General features: G+C 37.1%; 1 protein-coding gene across 1 annotated transcript in view; it reads left to right on the forward strand.

The window, feature by feature from the left end:
- EndoA (SH3 domain containing GRB2 like, endophilin-A) overlaps positions 1–15,677 on the forward strand; it is a 337,766-nt gene that overhangs the window by 293,350 nt on the left and 28,739 nt on the right. The window lies entirely within an intron of this gene.

Consider the following 15,677-nt stretch of genomic DNA (forward strand, 5'->3'; position numbering starts at 1 on the left):
GGGGATTACAAAAACAATTAATGTAACATATACACAAATAACAAACAATACTAAGCCCAACCACGTGGGTGACACTAAAGTCCTATCTAGGTGGAGCGCCCTCTAAGGGCAGTAGTAGGTGGCCTGGAATGTAAGGTGGGAACTCTGGTGATGAGTGTTTCCCAAATCTTCGGAAGATTGATGCAATCATATTTATGCAACCAGGCTTGGCTGACCATGTTTTGGACACCACCCACAGGGTATCATGGAAGAAAACCACCATGCTCCACCACAGCAAATTCAAGAAAGAGAGACTTTTCTTAGAAGCAGCAGCAGCTCTCAAAAACCAACCAAATCTCAATAAATATGGTTGCATCAAGCTTCCGAAGATTTGGGAAACACTCATCACCAGAGTTCCCACCTTACATTCCAGGCCACCTACTACTGCCCTTAGAGGGTGCTCCACCTAGATAGGACTTTAGTGTCACCCACGTGGTTGGGCTTAGTATTGTTTGTTATTTGCGTATATGTTACATTAATTGTTTTTGTAATCCCCGTAGATGTCCTAGTGACTAGGACGAAATATAGGAAGTATTAAATTCTATTTTAATTCTTTTTGAGTGTTGTAAAAAATCCATTAAGCCTCCAACATGATGTCCTCACAGCACTTAAGCCTCTACACACATAGATGTATATTATATTAATGGGAATTTTCTGTAAGTAGTTAATAATACTAGAGATCAAGAAGTGATAGTCAAGGAAGACAAAGTTCTGGAACCATATGTCTCCCCATATGATAACTTTGATGTTCTCTTGGACATCAAACTTATTATATGGGAAACCTTTCTTTCATGTTTACATGGTGATCAGAATACATTATGGAAAATTATGGAGACAACTACTGTGTTAGAGCAAAACTTTAGTTTAATATAAACCAAAATGAACACTCGACATTTCAACCTTCATATCAAGGTCATCTGTAGCATACACATATATATACAGAGAAACAAGCTGCACTACACAATCTACATGGTTTGTTAAAGTTACTGACCAACCGTTACAACAATTATTAACCTGATCTCTGGTGAAAAAAAAAAATTAAAAAAACCTTGACGACATCAAAGCTAGAGTCCTATTATTATTATCATCTATTAGGTTACAAAATTAAATTGGGCTGGAGAACAACATGTTTATATATATATATATATATATATACACAGGGTGTTCGGGATAAATTTGACATATTTATAATTAATTATATTTTTCCGTAAGTTACATGTATTAACACACACTTCTCTTCATTTAAAAGTTTGGACCCTTCTTCATTCATATACAAGATGTCAGAAAGGATGGATAGCTGGAACCCACCTGAATCATGGAAGAGAATAACTTGTATCATGATGATTCGTGCCCGCCATCAAAATAAGGATATTACGACTGCTGCCCAATGCTCCCTGAATACAGTAAAAACAATCAGGCATGAACTAGAGACTTGCAATGGTGACTACGAGGATGTAGCAAGAAGAAAGATCCCTAGCAGACGATCTGATTGCGTTCGTACAGCAGAATTCCTCGCAAATCTGCAGGAACAGGTGTTGAAGAACCCTGGCATTGGAATTCGGGCTTTGTTCGTGGAGTTGCTAACTGTAGTCAAGCCCTGGATAACAAGGGTAGCCAATGGTAGGCCGTATGTATGGCAGCAGGATTCGGCCCCTTGCCACACCTCTGGGAAAAGTCAAAAATGGTTGTCTGAAAATTTCTACGACTTCACCAGTCCAAATGTTTGGCCTCCAAACTCCCCAGACCTTAACCCCATGGATTATTTTGTATGGGGCGCAGTTGAAAAAGACACCAATCGCACTTCCAGTAATACAAAAGCCCAGTTAATGGATAAAATTAAAACAGTTTTTGCGGCCCTTCCCAGGGAGACTGTAGCATCAGCTTGTTCGAGGTTCCGAAGCAGAATTGAAGCTGTGATCGATGCTAATGGTGGTTATTTTGAGTAAATCTTGTTGATAGTATTGTAATTAACTCTGCCTGTAATGTTTTTTTGTCAATTCATTAAATTTAATAGATACAAAGAAGATTTTCTTTTTCCTTACGAAACTGTCAAATTTATCCCGAACACCCTGTATATATATTAAAAAAACAAAGCAAAAAAAACTGTGATTATAAATTTCAACCAATTGGTATGGAATAGTTTCCAATAAAAGCGGAAAATTGCTTCAAGTCCTAAAGTATGCTAGATATTAAGTAGGCTGAATATGTGCCATCCAAATTCTTGTAATTTTTATGCCACCATTATTGTTGAGATTAGGGTGGTTAATCAGAATTTCACAGGCTTCTTTAAATTTTCTTTCATGCCAGGTTTTTGTATGATGTAAAGAGCAGGTACTTTTCCAATCAATTTGGTGTAGGGTGTTGAGAGCATGATCTGAGTGGCCTGCTTCACCAAAATTGTTATATTTAACGTGTCTTTTGTGTTCTTTTTTACGTATAAGGAATGTACGTCCAGTTTCACCAATATAAGGTAAGTTACAGGTGCAGTAGTTGCAATAAACTCCAGGATGGCTAGTGGGAGGAGAGGATCCTTAGAGCAGTTGAATATGTTTTTTAATTTTATGGGTGGTTTAAAAGTGGCATTGAGATTATAAGTGTAGGATTCTATTGATTTTTTTTTATAACCCTTTAATGTACTGGATGGCTATGGTTTTACTGTAATCTATATTTTTTTCGATGAAGTTTTATGAAGAACTTTATTAATAGTATTTTTGTTATAGCCATTATTTATAAATGTGTTGCTAATAATCTTAAATTCTTGTTTAAGAGCTTGTTGATTAGAGCAAATTGTTATAGCTCTGTTTTTAAGGGTGTTAATGAGTCCAATTTTTTGCGATAGGTGGTGATATGTGTTAGCATGTATATATTGGTCAGTATGTGTCAGTTGGCGGTAAACCATGAAGGATAGACTGCCTGAGGGAAGACGTGTGACCATTGTATCCAGGAATTGGAGCGAGTTCTGATTTTCAGTTTCGATAGGAAATTGTATGCGTTCATGTTGTTTGTTCATGTGGCTAAGGAATGTGTTTAATGTTTGTCGACTGTGTGGGCAGATAACAAAAACATCTTCAACGTATCTAAGCCACACTGTAGATTTTAGAGCAAAGGAATCAAGAGCACTTTGCTCAAAAGCTTCCGTATGAAAGTTAGCAATTGGGGGATAGTGGTGAGCCCATTACCTTCTTTTTGTAGGTAAAATTTATTTTGCCACACTAAGTAACCGGAGCCTAGTATGTGGACAAAGAGGGCCGTAATGTCGGGCAGAAATTTGTTCTGTAGGAGAAGAATTGTGTCAATGATTGGGACATTTGTGAAAAGGAAAGAAACGTCAAAACTGACTAATAAACCATCTTTGCCGAGTGTTATGTTTTTAATTTTGTTTATAAAGTGTTGTGTGTTCTTTATATAGGAGGGGGAATGACCTGCCAGCTCCTTGAGTGTTCACGCTAATTTCTTGGCTAGGTGATAATTAGGGCTGTCTATTCCTTCAACTATCGCCAAAGCTGAACATTTTATTTGTGTACTTTAGGAACACCATATATTCTGGGAGAACAGGCGTAATGGGGTATAAGTTTTTTAACAGTGTCTGATGGCCAAGAAGTGACAGACTTAAGTAATTTCTCAGTTTGTTTTTTTTTCTTTATTCTGTTAGTTGGATTATAGTTTACAAGTGATAGGTGCTGTTATCAGAGACTAGTTGATTCGTCTGATGGATGTAAGTTGATCTGTCAAGGATGACAAAGGCATTACCTTTGTCTGATTTTGTTATAATTATATCTTGATTAGCTTTTAATGACTTAATTGCTGCTAGTTCTGTTTTTGTAAGATTACTATATAAGGTTTTCTTTTTATTCAGAACATTGCTGTTTTTAACCGAATTTTATCAGCTATATTAATAGGAAGAGACTTAATGCCTCTTTCTACGTGGTACATAAAATTTATTATGTACCACGTACATAATAAATTTTATGTACCACTCATTAACAGTTCTAGGTGCTACTGTGAAGTTAAGACCTTTATCAAGTAATGCAAGTTGACCTTTATTTAAAGTGTGGCTTGATAAGTTGATCACATGACTATTGCTTGCAGGTGGTTGGTCGCTCCTTGTCTCACTTGTTTGTTGTTTACTGGAGAAGAGATATTCTGATTGGTTGGGTTAGTATGATTGGCATTCAAATTTCACCTGTTATTTTAAAATATGACATTTGGCCTTAAGTTTTTCTTTATTATTTTCTACAATATATTTAGCCAAATATATATAAAGAACACAAAACACTTTATAAACAAAATTACCACCAGTTATCTTAAGGGATAAAGAAAAATGAATTCCTGCCTCATCAGCCCTCAGGGACCATAATATCACATTTCCATGGCCAAAAACTCAGATGAAGAAGTTAAAATTCAACCTGCCACAGTCATGGACTATAGACAATTGGCTAGATTTATGTACAATGCAAATCTCCCATACCACACCTTCACTTTACCCAGCAAAAAGAACCCGAAGGTGGTTTTTTGTGGGGTTTCGGAAGGTATCACCCCCGAAGATGTGATCACTGACTTCTCCAGACAAGGCCTGTCCCCAGTTAAAGTGAGCAGGATGCTCAGGTCAGATAAAAGACCAATGCCTTTGGTGCTGGTCGAAATCAGCAATACACAAAAGCAAATCTATGAACTGACAATTGTATGCAGACTCAAAAATCAATTGAGCCACTCAGGAAGAAAGCATCAGCAGGACAGTGTCATAGGTGGCAAAGGTTCAGGCATGCCCAAAAATTATGTAAGGCAGCCTACAGGTGCTTGAAGTGTGGCAAGGGACACCAGACCAGCACCTGCACCAAGCCACGAACTACTCCTGCCTGCTGTGCTAATTGCAGAGGATCTCACCCTGCCAATTACAAGGTGTGCCTTTTCAATCCAAAAAATCGAGGGTCAGCAAGAGTCAGTCTTGCTCCTCCTTGCAATGACACCATAAGCAACCAAGCAGGTCGCCCCCAGTTCCGAAACACCTCACCTTCAACCACACAGGAAAGAACACGATCCACAACCAAAACATATGCCGAAGCTGCATGAACTCAGATTCCTACATCTCTCGAGCAAGCAAGCACCAACTTAACATCAGTTTTAACTGCTTCGCTTGCCAGCATGCTGCAGGAATTCAGCAAACAAGCCCTTCACCATATTCCAGAAAGAGAATCCTGCAAGGCACTCAAACCATTATAACGGCCATCTGTCATGAGTAAAAAATACAAACCAAAGTCACTCAAGATAGTAGCATGGAATGCAAATGGATTGATAAACAAGGTCCTGGAACTTCAAGAATTTGCGACTCATCTCAATGCTGATATCTTGATTGGTGAAACACACCTAATACCAGCTAATAACCGTAGAATCCATGGCTACACTATGTACAGAAATTATAAACTTGGCACAAGAGGTGGAGGCACAGCCATATATATCAAGAGTTACCTAAATCATAATACAATACCAAACTGTGAACTTGGAGGTGACTGGTGTGGAGGTACATACCAGCAATGCTGGCAGTCTCAAGATCTATGCTGCTTATAATCCTCCAAGCATTCCTCTACTGACAACAGATCTGGACTCCATACTTGGATCCAATGACTCCATAATAATAGCAGGAGACCTCAATTCAAAACACACAGCTTGGTACAGCTCTTCAATTAACACCAAAGGCTACATGCTATTCAACTACACAATGTTCAACTCTGCTGTTGTGGCCGGATCTACCAAGCTCACCCACTACAGCCCATCAGGCAACTCTGATGTGCTAGTCATCATTATTTTTAAAAATATAAGATACCAATATAAATTGGAAACGGTTAATGAATTATCTTCTGACCACAGTCCCGTAGTGCTTAATCTAGGTTCATCAGATCAATTCTTTCCCCCGCACACATTCAGAAACCATGGGACAAGTTAGCAAAGGTTCTTCTGGATTATATTGGTCCAGTGCCTAACATTCGTAAAAAAGGAAGAGATAGACTCAGCAGTAAATAACTTAACCATCCAAATTCAGAAAGCAATAGAATCAGTCAGGCAAACCACTGTCTTCCACCCAATCAACCGTATCTCAGAGGAAATCATGGACCTAATCAGAGCAAAAAACAGAGCCAGAAAGAGATTCCATAATACAAGAGCCCCACAAGATAAAACAATACTGAACAACCTAAACAGACAAGTTTGTGAAGCTCTTCAAAAACACAGAAACCATCAATGGGAAGCTAAATTGGCTAACATCAATACTGAAGATCACTCCGTCTGGAAATTCTTAAGAGCAATCCGCACCAAAAAGCAATTCATACCCCTATACAAACCAAGAAAGGGATTGTTCATACAGATAGAGAAAGCTGAAGCGCTAATAGATAACCTTGAATCACAGTGCAATCCATCTTATGCAAATCTAAACATTAACCTTGTATACAAGATTCACCATCATGTTAGGACAATTTTCGACAGCATGTTGATAATTCAGAACATATCACTCCCACTACTCCAGCAGAAATAATAAATATCTTAACTCATCTAAACAGTAAAATGGCTCCAGGCCCAGATGGCATAACCAACCAAATAATAAAACTACTTCCAGGAAAGACCATAATCCATCTCATCAACATTACCAATGCCATTTTTAGATACCAGCATTTTCCTTCTGCTTGGAAAACAGCCACCATCATGCCATTGAATTCTCAGCATTGATGAAGATGGCATCCTCAGAAAGGTGACCGAGAAAGTGATCCTCACAAGGCTTCAAGCAGAAACAGATAAGTTAGGAATTTTACCCAATGAGCAGTTTGGCTTCTGCAAGGGCCATAGCACAGTCCAACAAATACACCGGGTAATGGAGATTATCACAAAAGGCTACAATTGGAAACTCCATACAGCTGCCATCTTCATCAATGCTGAGAAGGTGTTTGAAAGTATGGTATCAAGGCCTTCTCTATAAACTCATAAAATTTGACTTGCCAATCAAGTTAACAAAAATAATCCACTTATACCTGAAAGACAGATATATGCAAATCAAAATCAACGAAACAGTATCACCCAGATGCAAAGTCTTGGCAGCCATACCTCCGGGCTCTCTTCTGGCCCCTCTCCTGTTATCAATCTATATAGCAGACATCCCTCTGAACCTGAGAACAATATTCACTTCATTATATGCAGATGATACTGCATTAATGGGCAAGATCTCTGAGCCCAAAGCTGGCAACTAGAAGACTTCAAAGCAGTATACTAGAAAAATGGCTAGCAGACTGGAGGATCAAGTAAACCCCCAAAAGAGCTCAGCCACGCTGTTTTCTAAAAAGAAAATCCATAGTATGGAGGACATTCATCTTTTGGGTGTTAAGATTCCATGGCAGACTGAAGTCAAATATCTTGGCGTGATACTTGATTAAAAAAAAAAACCTCCTATTCCGCAATCATGTAAGACACATAGCCTCGAAGACATCCAAAGTAATTGCCCAGCTCTACCCTGTGATACAGAAAAAGATACACAAACAAAGTTAATAATTTACCAGATGGTAATAAGACTGGTCATCACTTACGTATCCCCCGTATGGAACCACACCGCGAATACAAATATTCAAGAACTACAGAGATTACAGAACAAGTGCCTGAGGATGATGCTAGATGCCCCTTGGTTTATTAGAAACTCCCAGATCCATAGAGAAGTCAACATTCCTTACATCTCCTCCCTTCTCCTGGATCTAGCTGAGAAGTTCTTTACCAAGACAAGCAACCACCCAAACCTGTTGATCAAGGAAGCTTTGGAATATAATGAAAAAACGGAAAGCTACAAATATGAAAGGCCCAAGTCGATCTTATGTCCAGCTGAACACAGTTAATTTCACTGCCCTCACTGGGCGAGCTAATAGCTCATAAACACTATTTAAAGTTCTTCCTTTACAAACAAAGGGGAATATGAAAAGCATTTTTGCTTCACCCAACTTGCCAGAAATGTTAGCGTTATTCGTATAACAAAATTAAAAACATAACACTCGGCAAAGATAATTTATTAGTCAGTTTTGACGTTTCTTTCCTTTTCACAAATGTTCCAATCAGTGTCACAATTCTTCTCCTACAGAACAAATTTCTGCCCGACATTACGGCCCTCTTTGTCCACATACAAAGTTACGGTTGCTTCGTGTGGCAAAATAAATTTGACCTACAAAAAGAAGGTACAGCCACGGGCGCAGCACTATTCCCCCCCAATTGCTGACTTCCATATGGAAGCTTTTGAGCAAAGTGCTCTTGATTCCTTTGCTCTAAAATCTACAGTGTGGCTTAGATACGTTGAAGATGTTTTTGTTATCTGCCCACACAATCGACAAACATTAAACACATTCCTTAGCCACATGAACAAATAACATGAACGCATATAATTTCCTATCGAAACTGAAAATCAGAACTCGCTCCCATTCCTGGATACAATGGTCACATGTCTTCCCTCAGGCAGTCTATCCTTCACGGTTTACCGCCAACCGACACATACTGACCAATATATACATGCTAACACATATCACCACCTATCGCAAAAAATTGGAGTCATTACCATCCTTAAAAACAGAGCTATAACAATTTGCTCTAATCAACAAGCTCTTAAACAAGAATTTAAGATTATTAGCAACACATTTATAAATAATGGCTATAACAAAAATACTATTAATAAAGTTCTTCATAAAACTTCATCGAAAAAAATATAGATTACAGTAAAACCATAGCCATCCAGTACATTAAAGGGTTATAAAAAAAAATCAATAGAATCCTACACTTATAATCTCAATGCCACTTTTAAACCACCCATAAAATTAAAAAACATATTCAACTGCTCTAAGGATCCTCTCCTCCCACTAGCCATCCTGGAGTTTATTGCAACTACTGCACCTGTAACTTACCTTATATTGGTGAAACTGGACGTACATTCCTTATACGTAAAAAAGAACACAAAAGACACGTTAAATATAACAATTTTGGTGAAGCAGGCCTCTCAGATCATGCTCTCAATACCCTACACCAAATTGATTGGAAAAAGTATCTGCTCTTTACATCATACAAAAACCTGGTATGAAAGAAAATTTAAAGAAGCCTGTGAAATTCTGATTAACCAGCATAAAAATTACAAGAATTTGGATGGCACATATTCAGCCTACTTAATATCTAGTATACTTCAGGACTTTAAGCAATTTTCAGCTTTTATTGGAAACTATTTCATACCAATTGGTTGAAATTTATTTATATGTATAATCACAGTTTTTTTTTAATAAATATATATATATATATATATAACATGTTGCTCTCCAGCCCAATTTAATTTTGTAACCTAATGGATAATAATAAGAGTCTAGCTTTGATGTAGTAAAGGGTTTTTTTTTTTTTTTTCCACCAGAGGTCAGGTTAATAATTGTTGTAAAGGTTGGTTAGTTACTTTAGCAAACCATGTAGATTGTGTGGTGCAGCTTATTTCTCTGTATGCTCCAGCTGATGACCTTGATACGAAGGTTGAAACATCAAGTGTTCATTTTGGTTTATATTAATACTAAAGTTTTGCTCTAACACGGTAGTTGTCTCCATAATTTTCCATAATGTATTATATGGGAAACATAGGAATAAGGAAGTTGTCTTTCCTTTACAATGGTTGATAAACACTTGAATTACTAAAATTAATACATGACAAACTCAGAAAATCTTGATATTTGTCAAATTTCTGCCTGTGTTTCACAGGAATCTTTAGTATAGAAATGGAACAGCAAATTATACAAATAACAGAAAAATTCTTAAAAGTGCAGTTTCCATTTTCGTACTGAAAATGCCTGTGAAACAGGCAAAAATTTTACAATTAAATATCAGTATTTTCTACACAAGTTTTCTGTCTGTTATTTTAGTATGCCTTCTCATGATGTTCCAATTTTAAAACAGATATGAATTACTGTATTTGCCAGTGTATAAGACGCACTTTTTTCCTTTGAAAATAGGTCTGAAAAACAAGGTGCGTCTTATATGCCGATACTCAGTGTTTTATTACTTTCATTTCTGGAAATTTTCTCTGTTCCCAGTTACCCAATTTCTTTCTTGCTTCCTTGTAGTGTGTGAGAGCATTCCCATTACGTAGAGCTCAGTGGATGTGTATGCGCTGTCATCGACGATCACAACTGTGTTCCTGTTTGTTTAAACTTTCCAGTTGTTGCCGGTTGTTTTGACCGGTGATAAATTTTTGCCATTAAATTTTCTCTAAATTTCTTGGCAAATTATGGCTGAAAAACGTTGCCATTGTAGCAATGCCTACATATTGCTTGCATAGGTCTACTTGCAACAAATACCTGATTGCATATTAGGTATATGTTGAAAGTAGACCTACTTATTACTTTATATTTCAAATACTGTAAATTCATTATAATATTCAGTGATAAAATTTTTTTCCTAAAAAACGTGTACAAAAATGGGAGGGGTACGTCTTATACACCGGCAAATATGGTACTATTCTTAGATATGGTTGCCTAGGTTCCGTGAGGATGAAGAGAAAGTTGAAGATAATATCTCGACTGTGGAATATTGCATATGAGGAAAGACTGAGGAAATATGAACTTTAAAGTTTGATAAATAGACACAAGAGAGAAAATAAAAATGTAGAAGTCAGTAAAAAAGAATGTCTTATAACATAGGAAAGATATAGATGGAGAGATTTTTCAATTTATGATAATGGCTTTCTATTACCATAAGTAATTATGGTAATGGATGCTTATTCCTATAAGTAAAAATGTGGCCGAGAGAGAGACTGACTGACTGTCGTCTGCATATTAGTCATGGCTGTAAATGAAACTCATAGGAAAGAATAGTCATTGTCAATACAGCACTCACAACTATTGTTGGGACTACTCTTTATCCTGTTAGCTCAGGTTGTTAGGTGTATTTACTACAGACATGTCTGAAACTTTGTAACATTCTGCATCAAACTATAATTTAATCACATAATACGAGGGCTGTTCAATAAGTAATAAGACTAATTTTACTGTTGCGAAACCACTCATCACAATATTAATTTCTGTGGAATAAAGAAATGTTGCTGTCTGTATTAACAAAAGAAGTTGATAGATGGCGTATATGGGCTGATGTGTCAGAGTGTCATGTGACTAAATGCAAGCTTATTTCGGCGCGCTTACAATCCGCGACCAGACGTCGAAATGGAAGCGTCCTTGGAACAGCGTTATGGGATTAAATTTTGTGTGCGTTTGCAAAATTGGCATCGGACACTTTTAACATGATACGTGAAGTTTTCCACAATGAAGCAATGTCGAGGGCAAGTGTTTTTCGCTGGCATAAAACTTTTAAGGAAGGAAGACAAAATGTGGAAGATCTTGAATGTGAGGGAAGACCTTTAACATCCATCACAGAGACGATGATCAACACGGCAGCGATTATCATCAGGGAGGAGCGCAGAATTACAGTACACCAGCTGCATGCTGTCCTGAATATTTCTGTGGGAAATGTTCACTCAATCATGGCTGAACATTTGGGACTGAAACGTGTTTGTGCCTGATGGATTCCCAAACTCTTGACACCGGAGCAAATGCAGCATCGAGTGGATGTGTGCACAGAATGGAAAGAAAGACTGGAACAAGAAGGCGACAACTTCTTAAAATGCATCATTACAGCAGATGAAGCTTGGTTGTATCACTATGACCCTACAATGAAACAACAAAGCAGTGAATGGAAGCATCCGTCTTCATCTACCCCCAAGAAAGCAAAAACTCTAAAATCGGCTGGTAAAGTTATGACCATAATGTTTTTTGAGAAGGCATTGTTTACCAATACGCTGTAGAACCCAGGAATACTGTAAATGGCTCATATTATCGGACGTTTTACAGACAATGGCACAGTACGTCAAAAGGAAGCTGTCCATTGCTGAAGAATGGCTTCTTATTGCATCACGATAATGCAAGGCCACATATTGCTGGTTGTGTAGTGGACGTTTTGCAGAAGAACAACATACATATCCTACCACACCCTCCATACAGTCCTGATCTTGCACCGTGCGATTTCTGGCTGTTTCCTCAGCTCAAGAAACCACTAAGAGGCCGCCATTTCGAAAGCAACAAAGCATGTGTAAAAGTTGTGGAGGCGGTTTTGAAAGAACTCTCAAAAAACAGACTTTCACATGTGTTTAAGAAGTGGACGCAACGTTGGCACAAATGCATTGTGTCTCACGGTAGTTACTTCGAAAAAGACCATGTAAATGATGACGATTAAAGGTAATCTGTTTTCTGTATAAATATAATCTTATAACTTATTGAACAGCCTACGTAATTACATTTAACAGTGCAAAACAAAACTTTTGAAATCAGATTTTTGTATTTTTTATGCACTGATTTTGCTAATCATCGTTGGCAGTCGATGCATATGGTGACAGCAGTTTTCCACTTGTTTAGTGACAGAAATTCTTCAAAATTAATAAAAAAAAATTTCTATTATTGAGTGAAAGTTATACAAATGTATTATCAGCTTTATTTCATTTGGTATTCAGTCGTGCACTTGAATCTTAAAGTTAATTTATGGTGTCATTTAGGTTTTATACTAAATTGATAGATTTTTTTTTCATTATAGGTTTCAATGGCATGAACATGGAATTTTCTTTTTGCTATTTTTACACACACACACAACACTAGCAGCGACATGTAATGCAATGCTAAATTACTTATAATCATTACATATCAAATTTTAATCAGATTTTTAAAAAAAATGAAACCCCTATATTTTAAAAGATTGACACATAAGATACAGATATGGAAAAAAAATTAAATAATGCAATCTCCCACCCAACCATATGTGAGTGAGTGAAATGGTGTAAGTTGGACTAAGGGTTAGATAATAAATAATCTGGGAACCCTGTTTTAGCGACTTGATATGATACTTAAAGTCACTTCTTTCACTATATCTGAGGATAAATATTCTCCCTCGGACACATTTCAGTCATTTTCTATTTATAGATAAACAGATCGGTACTTTCTTTCTTTCTCTTTTTTTTTTTTTCCCCCCCCGACAGTATATTCATGTTCTGTCATTGGCAGCATGCTATGAAAAGGGCATATCTTGCATTAACTTTAACAAGATCTACCCTGATGTTGGCAATTATTCATTTTAATTATGTGGCAGTATTAACTTGCAACACCATAAGAATAAAATATGTGTCATTTATCGAACAGTTGATATTTTGCTGAATTACATGCCCACCTCCTTGGATCATACAGCAGTAACCATCAGGTAATTTTAGAAAAAATTCAAAATAATAATAGACAAAAGAAATAGTGTCATATCATGTTGAATTCCAGAACTAGATTTAAAGTAGTTTGCAGCTATTTTGCTAAAGGCAATGCTAGAATCCATTTGAGTCATAAATTCATCATGCATGTGTGCTGAGTGATAGATATATATATATCCCACACATGAGAGGTACAAGAACCTATAGCAAATCAGTGCCATTTGTGGAGTGTAGATAAGGAGTGAGAAAGAAGAAATCTATTGACATTTTTCTTAAAGATCTAGAGTTAAAGTTGTTGGGAAATATATTTGAGGAAGGCTTTTCCAGAGGACACAGGTAGATGGAATAAATGAGAAAGAGAAGCAGGTTCAATGTATTTGCTGTTGTACTGGAAAGCAATGTTATGCAGCTGCTGCTCTTGTTTTAAGAGCCTTAACAGCAAGTGGAGGAATGATGCTTGCTTATTTGCTAGAGCAGAGCAGTGACCTTGGAAGTACCTGTAGAAGAGACAGAGTTGAAACATTGCATTTGTGAGATAAAAGTTGAAGTGAAGGAAGGGTCATCTATGAGCCAAATTGCTCTCCTCTGGACAGCATCAAGAATTTTAAGGTTTTAGGTGCACCATCCCAATTGTTAGTATTCCAAGAATGGTTGGATTCGGAATTTATATAGCATTAGTAGCTGGGTGGGCAGGTGGAAAATAGCTTCTTCATTTGGAAAAGAATGTCTAGGTTTTTAGTGGCCGAGAAAGCTGCTGATGTGAAATGTTTATGCCAAGAGAGGTTGGAGATAAATGTCATTCCAAGGAGAGAGTTGATCCTGTGTGGTGATGTGTGTGTGTATTACTGAGGATAAGGAAAGGTATGCTGAGATCCCTTTTTCAAGAAGACAGGTAGGACTACATTTTGGCAGCATTGAAGGTAACCAGGTTATCCTTACTTCACTGAAGGATGATGTGGAGATAGTATGAGCTACATCCAAAAAGTAAGGTCCGTTCAGAATTTACTGCCAAATAATATATTGGAGATAGGTCGTGCATGTGTGGTAGCATGCAATGATTTATTAGCTAGCTGTTGACCACTTTACTTTTGTTCTGTTATCATTTGTTGTCTTCCATGAACAATTTATAATGGATGAGTATTGTTTTGACTTGACATTTGTGTGCAAAATCCACATTTCGTCATTAGTCACAGTGTGAGAAAAATTTTATCTCCTTCATTTTTGTAATGTGCCAAAAATATTTGAGCTGATTTCACTCATTGCTGTTTATGCGCATCGGTCAGCATTTGTGGGACTCATTTGGCACAGAGTTTCCTATATCCCAGCTTTTCTGTCACAATTTCATGGATGACTGAGCATGACATTTCTGGGAATTAAAAAGAAACTTTTGTAATTGTGAGACAACAATTCTCACGAATTTTCCTGTTCACTCTTTCCACCAAATCATTTTTCACCGCACTTGACTGGCCACTGCATCCTTCATCATGAACATTGTTGCACCCGCCTTTAACCAAACAATGCCGTTGCCTAACCTTACTCTCACCCATTACATCGGGCCATAAACCTAACACAGTCATCGGTGAATTTCTGCAACACTATTGTTTTTTGCCTACAAAAACTGCATCACATGTTGAACCTTGACTGGCAAAATTTTTTATTTCAGCAGTCGTTATAATTATTTGTGGAAGACAACAAACAATAATGGAACAAAAGTAAAATAATCAACATCTAGCTAATGAGTCAACTCGATAAAATGAAGTGCCAAACTTAGTTTACACAATTAACTTTAGTTTTGTCAAGTATCTTAGAATGATAACTTTAGACAACATTTAAAATGCTTACCTTAATGGTAGCTTTAGATTCACTGAATTGTGTCTAAAATCCTACTCAATATATATAGGCCTACTGACACAACATGCATAAATTTCTCGAGTACAAACACTATTTGGAGTTCTTGATGAACTACAACTCAAGGGGGTAGGGATGATTCATAACAGGAGCATTGCTTCACTTATGTGTACAGTTCCTGTGATGAGTACCCCACATTCCTTTATCATATTGCAGCATCAGCAAGATAAAGATAAATGAAATCCTCCTAGCTTTAAAAGCAGAAGAGTTGAGATTATTCTAAACAAGAAAGTTATTCCTTGGTCTTCTGAATTAAAATTAACGAAGTGGCATACTCTCCCTTTGGCAAGTATGTCAACCAGCTCTGACTGACAAATTGTTCTTCACTTTAATATCCTAAGAGACTTGCAGTACCTCTCAAGTGTTCTTCTTGCAATTTGCATCTATTCTTTCTTCTTCTTCACTTCTATCGGCAGTACGAACTCTGGTTTCTTACAACTTCCTTCTTCCCTCTGTA

Source organism: Typopeltis vanoorti, chromosome 16, assembly GCF_054136105.1.
Source record: "Typopeltis vanoorti isolate ZY-2024b chromosome 16, IOZ_Tvanoo_1.0, whole genome shotgun sequence".
In the NCBI taxonomy this organism is placed as follows: domain Eukaryota; kingdom Metazoa; phylum Arthropoda; class Arachnida; order Uropygi; family Thelyphonidae; genus Typopeltis; species Typopeltis vanoorti.